General features: G+C 41.6%; 1 protein-coding gene across 1 annotated transcript in view; it reads left to right on the top strand.

Moving 5' to 3' along the window:
* Positions 1 to 3,809: 3,809 nt before the first annotated feature.
* lrrc4ca (leucine rich repeat containing 4C, genome duplicate a) overlaps positions 3,810 to 26,793 on the top strand; it is a 56,387-nt gene continuing 33,403 nt past the window's right edge. Inside the window, exon 1 of the mRNA XM_030052715.1 lies at positions 3,810 to 4,237. The gene's annotated coding sequence lies outside the window, so the exon portion shown is untranslated. The remainder of the gene's footprint in view (positions 4,238 to 26,793) is intronic.

Below are 26,793 nucleotides of genomic sequence, written 5' to 3'. Positions count from 1 at the left end.
AGAGCTTCCTTTAAAAGGGGCAACTGGAGGTGATGCGGTTGTACACAGCGTGTCACCGTACCTCCTCTTCATCCCAATTGAGTGCAGGTTGCATTTCTATGCGGATAAATTTAACTATATTTCAGGAGAACATAAGACAGGCATAGTGGAATTTTTCATGCACTGTGTACAAACAGTGATCAACTGCTAAAAATACCAAGACTCAACTTTTGAGATACAAAAGTAAAAAAAAAAAAAAAAAAAAAAGTCTTACAAAGAGTTGTTTAGCAATATGATTTTAACAGATCACCACACATCAGAGAGAATAAGTTAAATTCTGGAAGTAAAATCACAACGATCGCATTATGTCATCACTAGTGATACTTAACATGCAAATATGTACTGTATGTTCCACATATATAAATATATGTGTTCCTGCACATTTAAAGAAGTTATTTGTGTTTTCATTTTTTTTTTTTTTTCTCAGCTAAAAGTAGATCTTGGCAGAGCAAATACCAATGATGAGTAGCCTAGTCTTCACTGTGGTGCATTCCTTTTGATCACTGGATGAGACCTACATGGCATACCCAACATGATTATTACATTATCTAATTGCACCCCAACACATGTATTATTCAAGGCCTGACAACATAATACTCCCAGGGAAAGGAAGAGATCTATGTGCCTTAAGCCGCCTATGAATGCCACTTTACGGCTTCTTCCTCTCTTCTGTCAAAACACCATATTTTCTGGATGGTCTCTGTAAGGGGATAATAAAGAGCATGGTGTGGTGGAAAATGATCATTTCCAGCCTACACCATCAGTCTTAATCCATTTGTGTGTTAGTAACTCACATTGTCAATAGCAAGGCAATCCTCCTTCTCGTAGGGTGCTGGCAACATGGCCAATAATCTATACTGAGGCATTCCTTAACCCAGGGGATATTTTCTGCCCGTGCCACTTCAAGAGTAACTGGCCCCTTGAGTATGCATTTTGCCCTTTCACAGAACAAGGTCACATTGTTTACAGTGGAAGTCCAAGACCTCCTTAATGCTCTCCAAGAGCAGGGTGGTCCTTACTAGCATGTTTCAGTGGTGTGCAGGACTCTTTTTACATCATAAAAAGACTGTTAAGAGTCCATGTGACCACAGATGTACAATAAAGGATATCGCCATGAGCATGAGTGTGTCTATACAGCACATAGGGTGATGGATTCTGGTGCCACACTGACTTATTTTATTCCAAAGCTTCACTTTGAAGTAGCAGGTGTTTCCATCAGCAGCTACTCTGTGGCCCCAAAAGTAACATAAACATCAGTGATGGCTTCCGCAGAGAAAATAGGATCTTAAATAGCAAGTAGTGGTCACAAGAGATTCCCAGCTGGTGGTAAAATGAAAGCTTTAAATCCAAACCATTTGGTACGGCTGTCATACAGCAACATGGTATACTCACAAATGAGATCAAAAATACATGTGAATTATATGGATTTACTATAAAATGGGAAGACTGAGGATATTCTTGCTATCCTGCTAAGTGGAGTGGGCTTGTACACTAATGGGATTCATTAACTTGTGTGGTCAGACTCTTGAAAAATGGGAGGTGAGAAAAATGGAGTGAAAGAGGGAGCCATTTAATGATGTCTCCTTTGACTGGAAAGCAAGAGGGCGGCGCTCTTTACCACCATATGCCAGACAGACAGGCAGATCGACAGTTATGAAGACAGATGAATGATGCAGTGTCCTCAGCACTGAGGGAAATGAGATCAGATGTTGACAGCTACAGATGGACAGAGCCCTGGTTTTGCATTTGAATGTTGCCTCACATCTTAAGAATGCATACTGTCTTAAAATGAGAGATGTCCTCTCTCATTCATCTGCAGATTTGTCTTTTTTTCTGTTTAATGTATAGCATACAGATTGTCATCTATTATGTATGAATTTAGCGAAATGTGTGTGGTGCAACAAGTTCCCTGAGCTATATGCCTCACAAGTTCACAAGCGCTTGTGGAAACCTGAAGTGTTCTGTGTCAGTCCCAATCCTAAAGTTCTTCACCCTGTAATTAATCATTCATATCATAGGACCAGCATTTCTAAATGATACCCAAAGTCAAGCTTGTTACAAAATCACAATAATATATTGTTTTTCCCTTGTCATGTGTCAAATAAATGTCCATTTAGTGACTGCAAAATATACTGGTATGTATATCCACATATACACTAAATCTTATTTCATGTCAATGTCATGGGAGACCATCAAGCACTCTTATGCGACAGCCAGCCTGAGGCCACTATCACAGTGCAGCAGACAGGCGAGGGAGGCCGGTAGGTGGCAGTCGTGTCCCATTTGCAAGACACACTTGGGAGGAATCTCTCTCTCTCTCTCTCTCTCTCTCTCTCTCTCTCTCTCTCTCTCACACACACACACACACACACGCACGCACGCACGCACGCACGCACACGCACCCCCAACACAGACACACACACAGAGACAGAGAGAGAGAGAGAGAGAGAGAGAGAGAGAGAGCACATGGCCTCGCATAAATAAAAATTGCATTTGCTACCCCCTGCTAACGCAACTGACCAATTAAGAACGATGATAAAGAATCAGAATAATATCACTCTTTAAGATGAGATGGGTGCACGGTCTAAACACGGCGAGGAATGAGGATTTGGGAAGCCTCAGAAGTGAAAACAGAGCGCTAATGACGCTGAAAGGGACGTAGAATATATTTCTATGTACATTTTCCCCTCACTGCTTTACTCCTGCGGCTGATGGCAGCGCCGATCCTCCAGCAGTGACTGGCGGATTACAAACTGTCTTATTTGGAGGGAGCAGCCTGTCAGTGGGAGGTAACCTACATGATGGCTCCCTCATGCACTGATCAATTCTGTGTCCGTCCGTGCTGCGCCGTGCGTTTTATTTGGGTGCGTAAATGCCAAGCGCACTGAGGTAAAGCGCTCCGATGGATGTAGCCTGTGCGTTGTGGAACGGCGTGATTTGTGATCACTTCTGAACCGTCTTAAACACATTGCGGCTGGGAGAAGGTGAAAAGAAGAAAGGGCTCGGACGATCGGTACTCTGTGGATAATATCCCGTAAAGCAATCTTCTGTAACCTATGCCACGTCAATGGATAGCCGAGGCTTGAATTGCCTATATGTATGCATAGATTGAGCAAGAGCGCAGAAGTGATGACTGCCTTTGGTAAACTAACTCCCGTCCAGACACGGTGAGACCAAGCCTTGGCATGAAAAAAAGTAAAAATTGAGCTTTTGGTCTACTGCGAGGGCTACTCACACTTTAAGCCACTGTCTGTATTTCTAAGGAGGTTTTTGAAGGCTTCTTGGGGATACCTGCTGGATTTTTTTCCCTCGATGTTGCATCACTTCCACATTAAATACATTTTTCCTTTCAAAAATCGACGGAGAAACCAGAGAGAAGACAGGTAGTTTAATCCCGATAACTTTTCAGTTCTACCACTCTATAGGATAACCACCCGAAGATTTCATTCATTCTCTGAACTGCGGGACTCCATTCATCGACATAACCAGGAGGGAAAAGAGAAATAAGCATCTTGAAATCCGCACTGGGTTGTGAGGTGAAATCTAATCAGATTCAGCGGGCTTGGTGGCTATGAAGGAATAGGGACTTGAAGAAAAGTTACATTATAAAAAGAGAGAGGGAGAGCGGGACGTTAACATAATCCTTTTTTCCTGCCCTCTACGTATGGATGGTGGTGTACCATCTAATGTCGGGGTTTTCGGAATTTATCTACCTGGAAATTGACTTGTGTTCTGCGCTCTGCACGTTATGGAGAGATGAATTGTTTCACATCTTATTTAGATTTGGGGAAAACAGTGTTCATCTGCGTTAGTCTCACTCATTAGTATAAGAAAATTGGGGACCCAATATGCCTTGCTAAGACAACAGTGGGTATCGCATTGCATCGGGAGAGTAGTTTCAACAATGGCACTTGTGGGTGCCTCCGTATTATCTTGAAAAATAGGAAACGATGGATGCATTGATATCATCAGTGTAAGAGTAATAGCATATCATCCAGAATAATGGATGGATTACACACCACGTCGCTGTGAGAATGGAAACACAATGTGTTTGTCAAGAAAGTATCGCCACGGATTCTGCAAAATCGCTTGAGAATTGCGGATGTATTTTCGATGCAGTTTTTGGGGAGGGAGCTGAAGAGGGATCATTCTCCGTCTAAACCAGATATTCTGCAGACCGCAACGTCTTCGTGAACAAGTAAGTTGGTGTCTGTGGTGTAGGAAAATGTTGAGCTATTTGCCACCATTGTCCCTATAACATAACTATTAGTCCTCCAGCTTTGTCTGCTTTGATGTCTTGTCTTGATGTCCAAGTGTGATTTTTTTAAAAAAAATATATTTTTCTTCTGATGATTGCAACCACATAGGCACAAATTAAACCGGGGCATCTTATTTTCTAGATTTCACTCACGCTGATACTGGGGCCTCTAAATAAAATATCTCTAATCATGGGCTGATTTGAAGATAAGGAGACGATGTGCGCGCTCGCGTGGGTCTGCTTGCGTGTCAGTGCGCGTCCGCGAAAGTGCGCGGGCACCAAGCTCAGATATCATTGAATATGAAGAGTAAAAGATCAGCTACTTAGTCGTTTATTCCTCTAGACATTCAGAAACAACTGTAAAAGGAAGCACCTGAGTGTATTGTTTGGTGCGTGACTTGGACAGTCACATTAAGACATGTTGAACATCTGCTGACTGCGGACTAGGCATTTCCCATCCATCCGTCCATCCATCCATCCATCCATCCATCCACTCATCCATCCATCACTCCATCCATACACATCTCTATATATTTGTGTATTAATCGATCTACCTATAAATACATACATGTGCTCAGTTCATTCCATGTGTGCAGAGCCCACCATGCTCTGTATGTTTGTTTTAGTATCAAAATACTGTGCTAACATTTCTTTGAGAATTAATTGATGATAATTTTGTGCAGGCTACTAGATATTAAGAAATCATGCACCTCTGACTTTTTCCTAGTAGGCATTGATCTATCATGTCTGCATAGTTGAAACACAGGGGACAGTTGTTCAGTGCCTCTTTAGTGTAGCCTGTCTGAACTGGCTAGGAGGGAGCTGTCCTTCACCGGTGGTGCTGAAATTAAAATCTGTCGTCTTCTCTCCACTATTCAGTCTACCTGCACTTAGCTGCATAAAATACGGAGGTTGTACTCCATAGCGTAACTGAGCCACTAGTCTGCTGGACTAGACCACTTTCCTACTAGGCAACAACGGACACCATTCATAGAGCACACACACTGTTTTCTTGTGACCCACAAAAGGTGAGTTGCGTTGTTAAGTTACATTGCAGACCATCATTTTCACAAGCAAAAACAATATATTTAAATATTTAAAATGCTTAGTGAATATGGTACAGTATTCACAATTCTATTCTGTTACTGCAAAAAAAAAAAAAAAAAAAAAAAAAGTCATCATAAGAAAAGAAAAAAGAAAAGAAAAAAATAAATAGCAGGCTTATTCCAAAGCATTGGATAGTGATAGAGTTGTAACAGTTATAATATGTTGGGTATCAGTGTTTCATTTTTATATTATGAGAATATTTTTGTCAATTAGCATTGACTATCTCACATTTGCTTGCCTCCCAGTTAACAGGATTCAAAGCAACTAGGATTATGTTAATATAGGATAAGCATTCAGCTAAACACGATTAGTAGAAATACATATGTTCAGTTTCTTATCAATGATTTTAAACATGATAGCTTGTGCTAATAGATGTCTGTCATGTTGATAGTAAACCAGTGTTCGTAGTAGACGTATGAACAGAGGTTGTGGCTACCACTCGTCACAGATAGTATTAATTATATCACTCACCTGTGAAAGTGAGGAAAATTTCTCACCCCTTGAAAGAAAGTCCCTCCATATGATGGAGTGACATCACCTTGGGAAGACAAATTAAACTGCTCATTTTATGTTTTTTGCCCTGTCAGGGGGTTTAGCATGATAAATCCTCCCTACACATCCCAAAGATTACAGCTGTTTGTTGGCAACTGAGGCAGAGTGATTCATACCAGTAAGGACAAAGAGTTTTCCTCCTCCTCATTCAGCACTCTACAAACTCTGTCACTCTTTTTGAGATTTCTCTGCAGATTAATGTTTGCTGTATATGTTCATTTATGTGTATGGTTGGGATATCATAGACTACATCACAATCTATTCAAGCAAAGATGCAAATTAGATTAAAATGGGGTGATTTACTGGGAGATACTGGTGCTCTGTTTATTTCACTATAAAGGAATGATAACAGTGGCATCCCCTTGTGTATCCCAGTTAGTCCTCCTCAACAGTGGGAAATAGCCTCAGAGCAGGTGCGGCTGAGGGACCAAGAGGGACTTCCTGCTGTTCACGTAAATCCAGACTTCATTTGAGGATGTTGCTACCACAGACATCTGTTTTATGTCCAGTTGTTGTCTCACTTATCTTATGAAAATCAGTCCAAGCAGCCCTGTCATAAAATTAATGAACTTGTCAGCTGGAAAAGGGTACCAGTGCAATGAGGTGCCAGGATCTTGCAAAGTGACAGACTGGGTACCCATGTTCCCTTCCCACACTTCTTTGTAATTTCATCTTTCTCAGGCTGTGACTCAGTTCAGATCAGGGCCAGCACTTTGCGCCATATAATAAAATGTTCATTTCTTAAATCGGATTAATCTCTGTAAAGCCCGGCTTAGGACACCATTAGCATTCATTTCTTTGACTGCCTGGGACTTCTATCAATAATGGAACTACCCCTCCATTTTTCATCTTCTCTGGGTATAAAATCTCTCAGGGGATTTCATTCAGTGTGAAGGGGAATCATCAGAATGATCTGCTATCTACTCTCTTGCCTTTTGTTTTGGAAGCTAGCAAAACAGTGCAGGGGGGTCTCCAATTTGTAGACCAGCTTGGAGCTTGTAGACCTCATGCTGGAGGTGAAAACAGCTTTTTTATGAAGATGCGGTAGATGGCATCATGGGTTATAGACACTGAAATTGGAGTTGAAACAATTTCATGCCTTGTTTCGATTTCACAAGGTGTTTTTGTTCATACATCGACATGGTTTGTGGTAATTACCGTAACCTTGTTCCCTGACCCATGTCCAAAGATTCAGTGGATTTCGCCTTTCTTCAAACAATAGCCTGGAGAGCTGGCTTTTGTTTGAAGTAAGAAGGTGTGCTGGGAATTAGTGATGGCTTTTGTACAAATACATATGTCTCTATTATTAGGATAGTTCTTCCCTCATCGATTACTATTTTCAGTGCTCTCATCACGTTGACCACTGTGTCAGATCTATAAAAACTATTTATTTGACACAAAGGTTTTCATGCCAATCAGCATTATTATCCCATCTCAGTTTCACCCCCCATCTTTCCTTTGTGAGTAAGAACCTATGTGGGTTTTCATGTCAGGGCACAGTCAGTGGTGTTTTGCGCACAGCCTCTTGTAGGATGCATCATTGTTAGTCAGTCACACGGTGATGTGTCTAGTTGCAGAGGTAGGCAAGGAGAGAGTCACCTCATAGCAACCGACAACTGAAAGATGCTTTCATAACCTTAGAGGAATTTAGCACTAAAATTATGGCCACTGACATGGTGCTGCAACTCGGCATCATAGGCAGCCACTGTGAACAAACCTCAGCTCACTTTTGATACGGTGCTGGTGGATGAAGCATCATTTGTTTGGAATTGTTGTCAGCACAAATATGGAGGAATTCATCACTGTTGTGTCACCCCAGGCTTATTTTCAAAACAACATTGCCATAGTAATGTAGAGTCTTTATTAAGAAAAAAGAAATCTGTCTGTCAAACAATGAGAATAATTAGGCAAGATCAAGCAGTGCGGCTATGTTTTTATTTAATATATGAAACAAATGAAACCTGATTGACAAGATGTTGAAAAGAGGAGATTCTCTGATCAAGTGGTGAAAAATCACTTGAAGACTTTGGACCCTCAAATAGAAAGCAAAGACAACTATCTGGAGCTCTCTCTGTCAAAGTGTTTGGACTTTTTGGCTTCATTGCACTGATTTGTGGTGATGATCCAGTTGCTGATGAGCTGAGACTTCATACCGGATACTGTTCTGCACCAACATGCCTGTAAACCAACACACTTGTGATGAAATCTGCTCCGTCAACAGACACAAGCAAACATCGTGGACACATACATATACAGACAGACACAAACAGCATCTGGAGCAGCCTCACTCATTAGTCATCCTCTCCAGCATGTCTTTCCGAATGTTCTGTCCAGCGAAAGGACAGCTGAGCAGGGGGAAGGCCGGAGCACATTCCGCCAGTCGATGGATTAATCAATTGGTCTTCCAGCTCAGCCCATCCATCTCAAGGAATAATCTAGGAGACATCATAAAAGCGCCATTCTGTCATTCCAGAGGCCAAGGAGCATTGCTCCCTTTCCTGGCTCTCTCTCCATCTCAACTCTTACTGTGGGAACAGGAGTGGATTAAAAGGAATATAGAAACGCATGTTGAGTGTAGTGATGTCGTAAAGTGGTGGCTAGTGTTTTCGTGTTTTTGAAACAATATAGGTTGAAATCTTTTTGTTGCTGTGACTCAGGGCTACGAGGGAAGTCTTCCAACTCTCCTTCCACCTCTCTCTCCTTATTGCCTAGGCTCCCTCCCTAAAATTCAGCAAAGAGCACTGACCTGAATTCAGGATGCATCATTACTCACCACTTGCCTTACATCACCCACCTTTGCCAGTCGTGATGATGGTGTCTTTTCTACTTAGTAATCCTCACCCTCCTCTCCACTGTCAGTCTTTCTCTTCCTGACCTCATTGGAATGCCACATGCTTCTAAAATGAGAGTGACAGGACCAGAGGTATGACTGATGTGACAGCTCGGTTAATAACAGCTTGCATGTGTACAGTGCAAATGCTCTGGCACTCACAAAAACCCTCTCTCCCTCTCTCTGTCTCGTACAGTACACACACAAACACACTCGCACACAGATGTATACATAGGTGCCGCAAAGGAGTCATTCGTCTTGCCTCCGGGGCACCTGGGCAGCATCTGTTTAAAGTGATGCTGGCCCAGGCCACCATTATTTCCTGCTGCTAAATTAAAAGGTTAAATGGGCTGGGAAAGGGTGTGCACAGTCTCTTCCTGCCTCCTTTCATCTTTCTGGATAGTGCGTAATGAAGGTAAAATTCTATAGGTCCCCTTTCAAAAGAAAAAAAAAGACAAAAGAGTCTAACTAGGGGAGGAAATTGAGGCCATGAGTGGAAACGAGACCTTCCTCTAAAGGACTGGCCTCTGATTCTGTTGTGGTAGAACATGGACTATAGAGTGAGCTGAGCATCATTCCAGCACTCATTGCTCTAAAAACTGAAAGTTAAAAACATTTAAACTGGAGAGATGCCCTTCACACAGGTTTTTAGTAGTCGCATAGCAACAGAGCCATGACTAGCACATCCCTAGGCAGCTTGTGAGTGCTGCTAGCTAAAATAGAGGTTGTCAACAGACACAAGCCCTTAGTGATGGAACCAGTAGGAATCTGCATTTAATACTGCAAGATGTTTTGAAATCCACAGAAAAGCAAAGCTGTTGGAGATGATGGTTCTCATCTTAGGTCATTAATGCACATTTTCCTTACCTGTACGGAATCTGTCAACTAAAAATAATCACTATTTCCGTCAGAGCTGTGCAAAGCTTTGTGACAAATGTCACATATGTGTACACGCTTAAAGGTCTATCTCTCACCTTTCACTCACTTGTATCGTATAGGAGATGAAAAGAACGGGCTCGCATTGTGAAATGGTTGCATGACCTGTTGGAGCCGAAGGACTTCTGCCTGTGAAGAAATAATTTTTCACAGAAACAGTGTTTTGTCCATTTCAAAGCACGCTTAAAGCAAATTTTATCTGCAGGGGAAATAGCAATGCTTGTATAACTCCCACTCTAACAAAACAGAAATAGCATTTTACCAGAACCCACTTCATTTCCACTAAAATTTCTTCATGTGTAATCCCAGCCACAGCTGTGAAACATGTGGATAGGTTGCAGTAAAAGGATGTGTTGTAACCTCGCAGCTTCTCAAAGGTGCATGAAAAAAAGCAAGAAATCAAATTAAAAAATTCAGGGATTCTTAGAGAACCCTTGACAAAGAATTAATATTAAAAAGAAACAATGTTCAACCTTGAGTTAGAGGAACTTCTAAACTTATCATGTTAGGCTATATGGGATGCAGTTTTGATTTTTTTTTTTTTTTTTTTATTGAAATGACACTTTAAGACTGCTTTTCAATATATTTAGTACCTTATATCAATCGATCAATCCAAAGTCTGAATAAGGAAATGTGTTTGGTGGATAGTTTATAAAAAAAAAAAAAAAAAAAAAAATCATTACTCAACATCTTTTATAATCGGCAAGAGATCATAAAAATGATGAATTTCAAGACAAGACTACCAAAGAAAACATATCACAAAGCAGACATACCATAAAATAACATCAGTGAAAGGTATATATGGTATATATGATAGTGACCATTATTGACGATAGCTGTTCAGAATTGATAGAAACCAGCAGTGCTGTAAATTGGGCATATGGTATCATTAGTCAAAGAAAAGCATTCTTTGCCCATGTGTGTCATGAATGGTTTTAATGTCAAATAAAACGCTGTGACTCATGGAGGTCTCAGGTTTATCATTCCCTCTGCTTATACACTGCTTGTGCACTTGACTTTTCAGCCAGTCATTTCGGCCAGTCATGGGCAGTCTTTAAACGTCTTGTTCATGATGAGAGAAAGGTAAAAGTGAAATGAGAAATAGCCACATTTCTGATTAAAATGTAGATTGGCGAGTAGTGAGTCATACATTCACCTGCACTCATAAGAAAGGAAAAAAGCATTCACTATGATGATATATTTGAATTGCATTTTGATTTTCATTGCAGTTGGCATGTGACAGCAATGTGCTCCTGAGAGGTACATCAATGTGAAATCCTAAGCCCTGCCATAAATGCTGCAGTATTTTCTGGATTTAGGCATTAAAAAAGTAAGGTATCAGAAAGCATAAACCACAGTGTAAACATATTCCTTATACAAGAATTCTGTGCAAGTGTGTGTGTGTGTGTGTGTGTGTGTGTGTGTGTGTGTGTGTGTGTGTGTGCATCCTCCTGGACCTATGCCTTCTGCAGACCCAGGGGTGCAGAATGAATGTCTGGGATCTGGACATCTGGGCCTAGCTTTGCCGTCTGTCTCCCAGATCTGCTTTTTAACTCATAAGCCCAATCAGCCTGGCAATCAGATGGCAGCTCAGCTCAGCTTCACAGGAGTCTGGTCAGCAGTCAAAGCCACACAATACAACACAGCATGGTCACACCCCAGCTAGCAATCAGACATTCTCTGACTGTTGAGCTCCAGACCTCACATCTTTGATCCTTTGGGGAGAAAAAAAAAAAAAAAAAAAAAAGAAAGAAAGACTTGTGTGTCCATGACCGCAGACGCTCACACCTAAACAGGAACACTTGGTAAAAAAAAATGGAAAAAAACATGACTCTTACCAGTAAAAAAAGGGACACCTTCATGCAAAAAAACACACCTTAACCCATATTATTTGCATTCTTTGTACTTACAGTTGTGTATTTTCATTGACAAGTGCATATATGTCTACATGGTTGTGTGTGTGTGTGTGTGTGTGTGTGTGTGTGTGTGTGAGAGAGAGAGAGATAGATAGAGAGAGAGTGTTCATGTGTTTCTCTCGCTACCCACTCACCCTCTTAGTCTATGACCTTAATGTGTCACTCATCCTGGCACCTGCATGTAGGCAAGGCTGCCCTACTATGATAGTTTTGATCTGACAAGGATAGACTTACACTTGAATTAATCCCAGTTGTCTCTATGGAGTGTGCTGAGGTACCAGTCTGTTTCACTGCTCAGGTCAAGGCCTTGTGACAGGGGCTGTCAGTCCTCCCTTCTACTACACGTGTGAGGGAGGAGAGAGATGCTTTCAGAGAGATGCTAACCGGAGAAAACTTGAATGAAGATGAAGAGTTCATGCATGCCCATTTAATGGCTAAACTCCCTTTCACCCAACAAAAAAAATAATCCTGAACAGATGTAGTCTTCATCTCAGTCGGCTTGTCAGAAATCAAGGGGGGAAAAAAAGTTGTTTTCAGATTAATGGCCATTTATTTTGAAAGAACTAAGTAGTTGTTTAATGCATCTCCATGGGGTTGAGGTTCTTCAAATGTCCTTGGCTCATAATCGGGCCACATTATCTAACGAATCAGCAAACATGAATGGGATTTGCACAAAACATCAATTGGACATTCCCAGTCAATGACAAGTGGTCGTAGTAGTGAGAGGCAGTGGAGAGGTAGCCAATGACACTATAGCATGGTAATCAACTGCTCTGTGTGTTTGTGTGCGCGTGTGCGTGCGTGCGTGCACGCGTGCGTGCGTGCGTGTGTGTGTGTGTGTGTGTGTTTGCATACTGCCCAATGGCTAGCCTCCTGCAGCCTGTGCCAGACTCTTCAGCATTTGGCTGCAGCCCGTCTGTCACCAAGGGGAGAAAATAGTCACACAACATGCAAGGCCTTGCTATATCTCATTCCCTTTTAGTGATTAAATTAATATAATTTAGCCAGTCACAGATACATCACAGATATTTTTTTTTTTTTTTTCATGCAAACATAGACATACTGTGTGAAACCAAATATGTGGGAGTCAGACGGCCATGCAAGCTAGGTATACTATCAGTAAACATAGTTTATGTAATGCTCTGATGTTGACGTGACGTCTTCATCTACTCGGTGGTGGCTATTTGAAGAGGACTCTTTAATATTCCTTGTAGGTGTCTGTGTGGTTTGATCATCCCCTGCTCTGGATTCTGTTGTTGTGATATAGTGATTATGTATAGTAACAAGGGAACAGTAGAGGATCTATGTTGACTACTAATTGGGCTCCTGTGTCACAACTATGTCATATTAATGACCCAGATACAACTCATTGTCATATTCATGAGTTTTGAGGATTGCCCTTGCTCTCTGGGACTGCATGGTGCAGAGGTTTATGTATGTGTGTTTGTGAGAGAGAGACAGAGAGAGAGTTTGCGTATGCATGTGTGCGTGAGTGTGTGGGTGCGGGGAACAATAGTTGATCACTATATACAGCGATATTTCAATTTCTCCTTTTGTATTCCTGAAAAGCTGTGGCGGTGCTTATGGCCTGGTTTCTGTGACATGTTTTTTTTTTTTTTTTTCCCTCCCTTTTTCAAATTCATGCGCACGTTGATTTAAATCTCTGTGGACAAGTGTTGTAGAAAATCACCTCTCTTTGTGTTACATTAGGTGGACAAGGGCTATGCAAAAGAGATATGTAAAAAACAGACTTGTGACCAGGTGGCCCATGTCAAATCGTCTGCTGCAAAAGGAAATCTGAAATGAGCTGCTTTGTTAGGCAACATTGAGTGGGATGACACAAGCCCCGGGGAAATGTGTGTTTGTGGGGCAGTGTGGACAGGTTAAAAGGGTCTTCTCTGCCTGATGAAACAGGTGGGACCCCCACAGTCACTGGCTTGCAGTCCTTCCTCTTCCCCCACCCTCCAGTTTGCTCTACATTTGCATAACACTAATCGCAGCATGAAAGAGAGCCAGATTCTTTCTGTATTCATTAGCTTCATCTCTAGGTGTTCCTTTATTCTGTAAAGGCCCTATCATGTTCTGGCCATCATATTGCATATCTCTCTGCTCTGAGGCACAATTCTGCTGTGCTATTTCTTCTCGGATTGGAATGTGGAGTTTTGTAGTTAAAAGAGGTCATATGAATGTAAGGTGTCCCTTAGGGCTAAGAAGGCTAAACCAGTTCAGTAAGGAAGCTTTAGTCTCAGCAGCACAGAAACCAGCACAAGTTCCTCCTGTGGTAGTCTGTACCGGCAGCATGATATTGGACAGGTATTACTGAATGATGGCCCTAGAAAAAAATCTTCAAGGACAGAGGAGTGTCATATGGATGTCAGAGATGTACAAGTTGTAGTCTGTGGTGCACTTTCCGCCTATTTAGTTCAAGCATTATTAACCACTGACTTACCATTTCCTCATTACTACAGTGCGTAGCCTCCCGCTTTCTGTTTTTTTTTTTTTTTTTTTTTTTTTGCATGGCTGCTGCCTAACTGGAATGCTCGGTGTCTGTTTTGAAAAATAAACCGTAATGCCAAAATCCTGTTTCCTTGCACAGACTAAAAATTGTGAATTAAAAAAAAAAAAAAAAAAAAAAAAATAGGGGGGTGGGGAGGGGAGGTTGTTACACAGACTTCTGCCTTCCAAAGACAAATTAGACTTTAATGAAGAATGAGAGTGGTTCTGTGAAGTCTTTGGCGTGGTGTCAGATCCAGCACAGCAAGTTGTGTGCACTGATGGAGCATTCATTATAGCCAGTTAGGAATGGCAGCTATCAATCTATAAATGAGCTGTATAAGTCATATAAATTATACGGAAAATGTAGGAAGCACGCCCATAAGTGTCAAAAATGCAAATAGACTTCAATGGATGGCTGGGCGGACGGTTGAGAGCTTAGAGGAGGGATTTTTCCCCCCCGAAAGCTAGGTTCTCCCATCCTCTCAGTTAAAGTGACAATGGAGGATTTCATCATTGTGAGAGAAAAGAGATTCACTGACTTAGGGGAGATCTAGCGTTCTCTGTGGTGAAATAGGAAGACAAATCTTCAAAACACTATTCTGCCATTTTTGTACTCATTTGTTTTAACATCAAAGGCTTGGCCACATTGCGATTGCAGCCTGTGTGTAGGGGACTTTTATCCAAATTAATTGATGGAGAAATGCTGGAACATGCTAACAAGAACTGCATTCATATGCATGCTACAATGATGACGATAAGCTCACATTTTGGAAGTGGAATGAATGTTTTTCAGATGTGATGATGTTAATCTTTGATTTTCAAATGACAGTAAATAGGAAAATCTGAGAAAAAAAAAAAAGATTACTAATATTTTTTTATTGAATTAAAATATGTAAATAGTGTGGATGCAGGGATAAATCCTTTGTTGCAGATTTACCGTAGCCTTTGCCCTGTAGTCTGCCTTTGTTTCCATAAAGCACCATCTTCTCAAACAGATATGATGAAGATAGTAGTGACTGTTAGGTGTGGATGCATAATAAAACAAATGAGGAGGCAGTTTCCATCAGCAGAAATATGAGTGATGGATCTATAATTGGATAACTGCACCTTAGCAGACCCTTAAACTACTTTGTTCTGTGGAAAAAAAATAAAACTTGCACTGCTCTGCTATCAGTGCAAAAAATTGCACTGATAGCAACAAATATTTGATAGGGTATAGTCCTTTATTTTAGCATATTTTGTCTTCTGCTATTACTACAGTTGGTTTTGTAAAATATTTTCTGTGAAAAAATAAAATGAGTAATATAACTGGAGTATTAAACTGCTCAGCTCAAGTAAACAACATTGTGTGCTTTGGTTCCAGGCTGACTTGCAAACTAACAGCCAGTGGACTTGGATGACATCATTCAAGCTGACTTAAAGCTGCATTGATCTTTGAGGGAGATTAGTCTATCATATGATAGACTTGCTTTAGAGGTAAATACTAATCCGGGCACTGTGAAATTAATCAAACGAATTGAAAATCAAACAACTTGGACCATGCTCAAGCAATTATGAGCAGGGATGGGGAAAACACGGATTTGAAAATGAGGATGCATTAATTTTATCTGTGGGTGCAGTGCACCGTAATGCATCCTCATGGAACTGGATCCGCCTACTGTAACTTGGCACCCAAAAGCACACAATCAGAAATTGCCACAGTCAGATCATTATCTCATTTCTTTCTTTTTTTGTTTTCTTTCCACGAGGCCAATTGATTTTGACATAATATTATCATTTTTATTAATGCTTCCTTCACCTTAAAAAGAAGTCAGAACGAAAAAGACTGTTGTGTGATCTCTATCCAGGTCTTGCCCTTGCGGTTTTATGCATTCTCAGGTCTCCCGTGTATTGGTTGTGGCTTTTGGTTGTGTCAGACTGGCTGGTGAACTCAGACAGCAACGACCACTTGCCAGCTGCCTACTAACCCATGCTGACATGTGTGACATGGCAGTCCCACTTTTCTCTCACTCTATCTTTGGCTGTCATTCAGCTTTAGTACACGGGGAACCCTCTCTCTCTCTCTCTGTCTCTCTCTCTCTCTCTCTCTCTCTCTCTCTCTCTCTCTCTCTCTCTCTCTCTCTCTCTGTTTACCTTACCAACTAAGTCTATGGCATAACGATGTGCCTGCTTCTGAACTTTGCAGTAACTAGCACAGTGTTGATAACAGTGGTTGGCGGCTGTTTGTAGAAAAGCTTGCAGAAATTTGCAGAAGCCACCACATTTCAAACATGTCTCCCTTATTTGAGTTTATGAAGTCTCTTCATGACCTCAAGGGGCAGGTGAGGAGAAATACAGACAGACAAATAGAGACGGCTAGAGGGAGCATGTTAAAATGGAGGCTTACATTCTGACATACCATGAGGGAGCCTGTCCCTGTTTTTTTTTTTTTTTTTTTTTTTTTTTTGCGCAGCAGAGGTCCAATGTAATTTGCCATGTTATAAACTGAATGCCCAGGGGCTGTCACAAGCTTCAAAGACCCTAAGAAATGTGCTAGACCACATATTATGCTTTTAAATACTTAATTTTGAAGGAAATTAAGGGGTGCAGCAAAGAGAGGGAGGGAAAGAGAGAAAGAGGGAGAGAGTAAGAGATCATATACTGGATAGCATGCATGTAATATGTACATATGCAGCATGTATGCATTAATTGGGTTAGACAGAATAAGTAACACAAAAATCAGATTAATGACTAAAGCAATAGTTTTACTTTTCAAATGAGCATCGAGTTATAAGGTGCAACTCTGCTGTTGCTGGTCAGACAAACACTAGAGGGCTTTGGTAACTGGAAACAGGTATGAATGTGTGTACTTGTGTGCATGCTCCCGCTCACTTGCCTTTCTGTGTATAAATAAGAGTTTAAAATTATTTCTTTGTTTCCATTTGTGTCACAGTCACTGTGTGCATCTTTGTCTCTCACCCTCCCAGCCCCATAGTACATACCAGCACACACACACACACACACACACACACACACACACACAGCAGCTCAGTTACTAACTTCAATATGCAGTATACATTGTACACTCTTTCTATCGGACCATCTACCCTCTGTCACACACAGAAACTAAGCCTCTTTCTCTGCAATCTCCCTTCTCCTTCTTCATATTTTTTTTCTCTTTCACTAATCTTAATGTGCTCTACGCTAAGTAATTGGTTTAGAGAACTGTTTATCCACAACCCCCACGTTTCCCAGCCCGTGTGATGCCGAATCCGCTAACCTGTGTGCCTTCAATCACACAGCCATTCCATGGGAGCGACAATACCTCGGCTGATTTCAGCTCTGCTGTCCCCCAGGTAATGGGGAAGCTAAAGACGGCTGGCTGCTGGGGCATCGCATAAACAAGGCAGGCTTGGGGGAGAAAAGCTCCTCAGGAAAGCAAGCACATCAGCGCTATTGTTAGCACATAGCGGGAGATTAGCGTTGATGGCTGTATGCGAGCTAGCAGGCTTGGCTGGTGTTCTGTGTCGGAGGCTAACCTAGCCCACCCCTGCTGCCACTGCCACCATGTCACAATTAGCCAGAATAGCTGCAGACATGATTGCTTACCCTGGTGGCAATGCAGTAAATCTATCTCCCATCATGCTGATATCACTACCTTGGGGATCATTATCAGTGTGATGAATACTGCAACCCTTTTCAACTAGCAGATTATAAACCTTGTTGGGTAGAGGAAATATACTATCCATTGTTCACTGCTCTGATTTCTGAGGCTTACAAGCTCACAACAGATGCAATTACCCTGGACTCAGCCACCAAGACGGTATCAAGTCAGGTCATAGATCCTGAAATAGCGTCATTGTAATTGAACATGAATGGAACGCTGCAATGCATTTCCCAAGCAGGAGGACGCATCTATACAGAAACTTGTGTAAAACACACACCGACAAAAGACGATGAGAAGCCAGAATCAGATGTTTTCTCTCCGAGTCTGATTGTATGAATAGCATTCCCACTGATATGCAAATGGTAATAGCTAATTTTACCTCTTTATCTCGCAGTGAATAATGTATACCTGTTTTCCGGCGTGCATACTTTCCACACATATGCACACAAACCCGCTCTAACACATATACAGTGAAGCCTGCTTGAGCACAGACACACACACACACACACTCAGACAGATTTTCAGTGTCTCTGACTGATTAGAGCGCATGATTAATTAGCAGACAGATTGCTAAACGCTGGTGAACACAGTTTGATGTGCAGAGGTAAAGAGCAGAGCCTCTGTGGAATACAATAATGTCCTCTATGCCCTCCTCTCTCTGTCTGTCTCTCCCTCTCCCTCTTTCTCTCTCTCTCTATCTCTCTTGCTCCCTCTCCCACTCATCCTCTTTCTCCATCTATTTCTTTCTCTTTTTCTATATTAAGCTCTTCTGGGTTAATCATTCCTAGAGGACGACAGCACCACAGAGCTGCAAAAGTGACACACAGCTGTGTGCAGTCAGGTTTTCACCTACCCACTTGCAGTGATTGCAGCCCCTCTGAAGGATAAGCGCACATCCAGCCGCCTGCCTGTCTTCGGTGCCATTACATTTCGAAAAGGTGAAGAGGTCCAACAGTACGTGGCGGTCTCCCTCTCTCATTTTCATAGGACCCCTATCACTTGACCTTATTCTTCATTTATCCCTCTGTTTGTCTGTCTTTTCACTGTGGGGCCACAGGAGGGTTTCATAATCTTGCTCGTATAATACGGCATCCCTTCACCTCTCCTCACATCTTTGCACCCTGTTTTGTTCTGCTGTGCCGTGGGCCCGGTGAGAGGCGAGTGCTGTAATTCATTTGTTTGCATATGGGGGATATGTCCAGCACTGATGGATGGCTTTGGCTCTCGCAGTCCCTCAGTTGCTTCAGGTTTACAATAGAATTTGCTTTGGCTCTCTCAGAGGACCGTATCCTCAAATAGAGAGAGATAAATAAAACACCCTGCCCCCATGACACATACACACACACACACACACACACACATAAACACACACATACAAAAGAACAGCAGACATATGCCTACATTCAAATATGCAGGCATAGTCACACATGTGCTCATGTATCATTGACACATGCCTACACACACAGAGAGAAAATGAAATGGGTTGCCTTTTTCCAAACAAAGACAACAAAATTCAGAGTGTACAGAGGAATAACCAATAAAGTCATTATTTTTTTTTTTTCATATGACTTGAAATTAGCAGTAGTCAGTAATAGTCTGGTCTGCTCTCTGTCCAAATTAGTCTGCATGGTGACTCTCTTTATCAATGTGGTTGCAAGCTGTGATGTGATGTGACTGCTAACATGGAGTGTCTCTCTTTCGTTGTCTGTCTCTCCCACTCACTCTTTCATACACGCACACACACACACACACACACACACACACACACACACAAACATCGCCGGGGTCTCCAGCTGAAGTTAAATGTCTGCCAGCTGAGCATGTCCCTCAGTCAAGCTTTTGTTCATCTCCAGCTGAAGCTCCATAATTTGTCCACCATTTTACTGCGATAAAAAGGGTCGAAAATAACAAAATGTTCCATAGTTATTTATTAAAACACATACTTTGAGGTTTCAACCGCATGCCTAATTTTACAGTTGCTGTATTTTGGAAAGCAAATACAGAAAAGTACCTAATTATCTATTTTTATTTATTTATTTATTTATTCTTTTTCTTTCTTTTTTTTTTTTTTTTTTTTTTTTTTTTTGGATAATTCGATCCCATCTGCACAGGGATCTAAAAGGTGTCATGTTTTTTTGGTGTTTGAACTTGTCACACAGCTGTTTACCTGACTTTCCCATGTTGTTGGATGACAAACCTGCCTCTCTGCTGCTCCGGTTTAACCTGATTTCAATGGATTTAGTTAATTATTAAGTTAAGAGCCTTTGAATTTACTTTATATAACAGTCTCTTCCACGGAAAGCATTTTCTGGCAGAGGCATACATTTTGTTGCGGGTATCTCCACATAGAAAGCATCTCCGAGTTCAATAGAGGGGAATGTTGCATTCAGGTAGTATTGGATAAACTGAGAGAAAAAAAAAATACTTTGACATTAGCTGTCTAACTATCATAAGATTTTTATGGCAAGGAGAAACTAAATCCAATCATCCTTTTCACAGTGTCCGTGTTTGGTTATTGTTTGTCGTTATCATACAGACTTTTCAAATCCATGCAGGCATCAAACTGAATCACCATGCAATGACAAGGATGCATTGACAAAACTGTGTGGATTGTTCACCGTGATGGATTATCTATCTTAAGCAACTGTCGAGTCCCTCGACAGTTCGCAAGGTGATTTTTGTACAAAATTGAAAAGAATGGAAACAAATGGCTGCCTAGAAAGTAGGAGGAAGGCATTAGCGTGTCTTAAAACTTACGTGTGGCGCGTAAAGGCGTGGGTAGAGGTGTAAAGTGTACCTTAATTGTAATAAATGGGATTAATCATTCAAAACACTGCTGAGGTCCTTTAATGCCACACACCTCTCACTAACAAAGCCTGAATTCAGATTGAATGTAATTAAGAAGAGATGCTAATGCTTGTAGGCATTCAGCTCCACGGCATCGCCTGTAATGGAATACGTGTTCAAGTTTGAAGTGAAGCAGCGTCTTTCTCTCGAGCGAATGTGAAACAAAGCTGTGTACTCTGCTGCTTTGTTCCGTGTTTTTTGATGCCAAATTAAATGCACAAGACCCTCGAGACTACGCTGTATCTATAGGAAAAACGCACAGGCCAGGACTCTACCGGGTGAACGCCAGGCAAGTGGCAAGGGAAATGTAGTAACTGGATTAATTTGATCTCTCTCTCTCTCTCTCTCTCTCTCTCTCTCTCGCTCTCTCTCTCTCTCTGACTCCTTCTCAAAATAGTGTTACAAACCTGAGTATTGTTGTTTCCATTTGTTGGTCAGGAACACCAGTAGTACTGTGGGAGAGTGTTTGCGCACTTGTTCTATTATTAAACCCCGGTTATGTAAACCATCAAGTGACGACACCGACAAATAATGATTCAGTATTATTCAACTGTGTCACAGGTCTGTTTCGACAAAGAAATCAGAGGTGGCTTACGTGTGTGTGTGAGTGTGTATGTAAAGCAGGAAGGTGGAGTGCGGTTGCATGGGTGATTAACTGTTCATTTTCAAGGGAATGTGAAGTTCTCTTATGTCATATTTTCTTCATTTCATGTAATGTATTTTTGAGTTTAAGCATTTTAAGGGTAAATGTTTAGCATTCTATCTCACAAACAGAATTTGTCTTTTGATCAAATCCTGTCAGAGGCAGGCTAAAGCAGTTTGAAAGGGGTCTGCTCTTTGTTCCTAGGGCCATTTTTTTCTGAATAGACACACACACACACACACACACACACAAGCATTAGCAAAAGTGTAGTAATAACGGTGCAAGCCAGAAAATGAAGATCAAAGAAAGGCAAAAAAAAAAAAAGTTTTGGCAGTTACTGATGCTATCATTCAACTTTTTCATCTCAATAATAAAGAGAAAACGGAGATGTTGGACTCGATAAAGGCTTATCACTGTTTTAACAAAGAGAACTGTTGGCTTTCTAATGTGCAAACCAGCACTACAGAGCCAAACAGTCATTGTTTGTTGACAGGTTTCTCTTCATCTAAATCATACCTCTCTAACTGAAAGCGTAGTTTGTGGTTGTAGTATCAGTTCACTCCTGTCCAGCAGCTATCGCCCCAGGTGAAGTCTTAAAAGTCTTACGACACGCAGAATTTCCAAGTGGATGTTGCAGTCTACAGTGTGGAGCTTCAAAGATAGGTGTACTGAAGATGTGTAGTCTATGCGCTATAATGAATTAGCATTTTTACTGTAATGATAGGCTGACAGGAGCAGGAAGACAGAACAGACACAGACAGGTGATCAAAACAGCAGAAAGAAGGAATGAGACAGATGAACAGAGGAGTGTAAACCAGCAGCCATATTTAAAAACAAACAAAACTTGAGGGAATATAAACCTATTTACGATGCAGCGGACATTACATCATCTTACATAGATTTTTTTTTTTTTACAACACATTATCTTACATACATCATGACTTCAGGACAAAAACTGGTCAGTATCCCACTGATTTGATTGATTAATTGTTCTAAATTGTTACTGCATGTCATTATATACCATTAATGTTGCTGCCTGTTTTCCAAGGTAGGATGCTACCCCACGTCTCCATGGTGCGGCGAAACAAGGTCAAACATTTAGTATCACACTAACTGGTTTCAGTGTAACATTGTGTGTAGACATATGCACCCAGTGAATATCTGCCCCACTGGTGCAGCAGACTGCAGCAGGCTGTGTGGACATCTGCAAGCCGCGCCTTTGTAAAACAAGCCCAGATAAGTCATTTAAAGTTTGCTGAATTGTTTTAATTACACAGCTAACCTCATCTGTATCCCCGTGAGGAAGCAGCATGCAAACAAGGCTTTTTTTTTTTTTTTTTGCCTCTTTAGCCAGCTTATCTGTTAGCTCAGTGTAACGTAACATGATGCTAAATCATATAACATTACAGCATACGTTATTTTAGTCTCTCACTCTGCTCCTTTTTAATTCCTGTTTTTTTTTTTTCTCTTTTTCTTGATGTCCTTGGTTTCTACAATACTACGTATTACCGAATGCAATTCATCAGACAGTGTGTAGGTCAATCCCACAACCCTGTGCCTGCAACATGACCATGCCGTCTTGTGATATTAGATGCAGCAGTGTGTTGCTCAACAAAATGAAAGCAGAAGGAAATAAAATACTAGATTTACATGATTCTCCTTAAGGGCTCATTAATGACTTTCTCACTTCTTAGGCAAACTGGGCAGGCTGAAAGATATATCCTGTGGAGAGAGGAAGGAATTGAAAACATGTTTAATGTATATACATGTGTATTTATTTATTTATGATGCCCTTTTCAGTCATAGGATGCCCTCAGCCCTTTTTTGTTCAGTACTTTACAGACTATTTACTGTCGTCTGAGAGATGAGTGGATTTAAAAAGGAAGGCTGCTGGTGGTAGTCCATCCAGGTTTTCATTTTTTCTTTCTTTTTTTTTTCTTTTCTGTACATGGTAAAATAAATAGCACTTTTCAAATTAAGATAAAATGGAAATAGGAGTAACATTTTTCACAGGTTGCACCTTTTCCCATGTCATCTGATATTGAGTTCCTGGCGTCCCTCCCGCAGAAAATCCAAGGGGAGTCACTGTATCTCTCTCTCTCTCTCTCTCTCTCTCTCTCTCTCTCTCTCTCTCTCTCTCTCTCTCTCTCTCTCTCTCTCTTTCTCTGTCTACCAGACTCTCTCCATCTCTCAATCTCTCAGACACACATGCATGCATACACGTGCACACACACACACACACACACACACACACACACACACACACACACACACACACACACACACACACACACACACACACGTTACCCCATCCATCCACATGGGGAGAAGCACAGTCTTAGTTATCATGTTTAATTTGTTTCCCTCTGTGTCTCCAGTGTTCTCAGCTGAATTATCAAAGCGGTTTGATCTGCTCTGTTACATGTGCGATGCGTGCTAATGAATTCAAAAAGAAATGTATAAAATAAATAAATACAAGACGAGAATGGGAAAAAGCACTGATGCAACAATGAAATGACTCCTAACAGCTGTGACCAGTGATTTATTTGCTCATCCAGTCTTATTAATATTATTCAATTTCCTTCAGACCCATTACAATATCGCTCTATTAATGGTATAACCTCTCTCATGCACTCTTTTCATGGCATGAATAATGAGAGGCTTTTTGCAGGAATGCGGAGTGTTACACATACATTAAGGCTAGAAAGTCGTGACTGTTGGTGTGTATGGAAGAGAGGTGACTTGTGAAGGCGGGAGCGGGGGATGTAAGGAGGCATGCTGTCTGAACTGCAGACGTGCGCAGGTATCCGGTTAACTACTCATTTTAAATGAATCAGATATTCAAAAAGGTTAATTAGCATTTTTGATGTAAAATTTGATATTCATTTTATAGGGTGAATATGAAAAAATGTTAACTACTGTGAACTCGAGAGATTTGAGAAAATGAGCAGGGCTTAATGACATTACATAGGCTATGTTAGTATGCAGAACATTTCCAGTCATCAGCCGAGGAACAGCTGAGGCTAAATGAAGAGAGCAACAGACTCTGTTTGGGCTCATTTTTTGAGAAAAGACAATGACGCTCATTGTAAACTGTGGAAGTCGGCACTAAAATCCAGCGGCAACACCAGCAACATGTTGCAACACACATTAAAAAAAAAAAAAAAAAAAAAAAAAAATCCAGTTCATCAGGCCGGGGTGAAGGGCACTCAGCAAACAACCCTCGTTTCATTTTTATCAGGACCAGCAAGGGGATGTGACTCACATGGTTTTTACAGAGGATCTGTAAAATGATTGAGCTAGACATGCTGCCAATAAGTACTGTTGAAGACGAGGGCTTCTGCCAGCCTTATCAAATACCTCGAACCAGAGTGCAACCTGTCAGCAAGATGGACGGTAATTGCCCAAATTGAAAAGCACTACAAGGACCGCTCACGTGTGCTAAGAGAAGAGCTAGCTAGTCTGTTATGTGGAATTAGAAATGTGAAATGGACAGACTGTGTGAGCACTTGCTATGTTAAAAAAAAAAAGAAGAAGAAGAAGAAAAAAGACAGTGGATAACCGGTAATCAAAATATTTGTCATGCACATGCCTAGTCTGAACAGATCAGTGGGAATATAAATTACATATAACAGAATAAAAAGTGAAAAATAATATTTTCTTAAAGTTGAGGATGTGTGGCCCTCTAGATCAAAACATTGGCCCCGGACCAGCACGTGTGCAGCGGGAGAGCACAAAGTGAACTGGAGTGCAGTGGGCAATGACCCGTGTTGAGGCTGTGCTTAGATAATTAAAGTTCATTGCTTTTCCATTGCACTTTTTTATTTATAGTGTAATTTAATTTGGCATGGGAGGGACAAAAAATAAAGTGCACTTTAGAGTCTAATTGATGCTGGTTTCTCCTGAGTCTTGCATCCTCAGCATTCTTCTCCTCCAACCAATGAAGTTAACTAAATGGCGGATCGAGTGCAGAGGAAGATAGAGGGGAGGGAGAGCAGCGACAAGAGGGACAGGAAAGGGAAAAGAAAGAAAATAAGGAGGTTATTGTGTGGGGGGCGCAAATTTGATTTCTTCTACATCCATTGTCAGCCCATGGCTTTCAGAGGCAGCAAAAGCACAGCCCATTTTCTGGTTACTGTTGTGTGGGAGATTAGCAGAGGCTGGGCTTGTTTCTATTTGAGGAATAATGAAGAGTGTGTCTCTATACAGACCCTACTCTTCCCTTGCAGCCGGTCCTCTATTAGTCTCCATCTTCTCTCGTGCTCTCCTTCTCTCTGTCTGTCTCTTTCTCCCTCACCATAGAAATGTGAAAACATGCGATGGTTCATCATTCCTTGTCCTGTTTTTATTCAGCTTGCAAAATGGGATAGCAAAGAGGCTTTGTGTTGTTGCATTGGGTGTCAGAATGTGGAAGAAAGTGATGTGGAAATTGTAGAATGAACTCCTGGGGTAAGACGCTCTTGCCAGGTGAGATTTCTTACAGAGGTGCTTGGCTGCTGAGGAGCACTTTACTGTAGCAACAATGTCATTTTAATTATGTGCCTCCTGAAAACATCCACTGACACAAGGCCTAGATCCTTCCCTAGATGGAATGAAGCAGACAGGCGAAGGGATAGCATTGCATCGGTCTGGAAACACAAGCTCCCTTGCATACTTTCAGTGGCACTCTTATTTTTAGTATCTTGACTTTTTTGCAGCTGTGGGGTACCCCAAATGACCTGAATGTAAGGATGCATTTGACACTTTTGTTCATTAAGAGGAATAGGGAGCAGGAAAGCAGGCTTTCGCAGGCTCCCATGATGACACGAGAATGCCCAGAACAGGCCATACAAAGACATCTTTACTAAGCTTATGTAGCCTCACTTCTCTGCCTCCCAATAATTCACTCTGGTCCTGGCGGAGTAAAGGTGTCAGCCGAGCCATCCACACCACCAGCTCATCTCAACAGAGGAAGGGAATGATGAAAGGAAAACACAAGAGGGGATGTGGGAGGACAAGTGGCTCCTTTAATGACTCTCGAGTGTGATGGGAATGCTGTTAATGAGGAGGGCTGGGATAAGAGACCATGCTTCCCACGTAGAAACACACAAGCATGGGAGGAGCCAGCAGAGCAACTCGGCTCACCGCAGCTCGGTGCAGTTGCAGCTGAGCAGAGCCAAGCAGAGCTCTGCAGACCACGGTTGTGTGGGATGAATAGAGTCTGACTGTGAGGCAGGCAAAGATGGCATCGAGGAGGAGCAGCTCATCTTTTTCTTCTCTTCTGCTCCCTTCTCCCGGAGAGACAGTGGCAGCTCTGTGGTGAAGATCAGAAAGGTGGGAGATGGAAAGTGAGCGGGAGTGGGAGAAAGAGGGAGAAAAGAGAGAGACAGTGGCCCCAGGAGGGTACATCTCCAGTCAGTAATTCCACTGGGGCTCTCCCCACTGCTCTTCAGTTTCCATCTGCAGATGAAAAATAAATAACCTCTTCAGACGGCCTTTCTCTCCTCTGAGAGAGAGAGAGAGAGAGAGAGAGAGAGAGAGCTT

Source organism: Myripristis murdjan, chromosome 6 (genome assembly GCF_902150065.1).
Source record: "Myripristis murdjan chromosome 6, fMyrMur1.1, whole genome shotgun sequence".
Lineage (NCBI taxonomy): Eukaryota > Metazoa > Chordata > Actinopteri > Holocentriformes > Holocentridae > Myripristis > Myripristis murdjan.
Note: the sequence above shows the minus strand (reverse complement) of the source record. Positions and strands in the feature narration are given on the sequence as shown.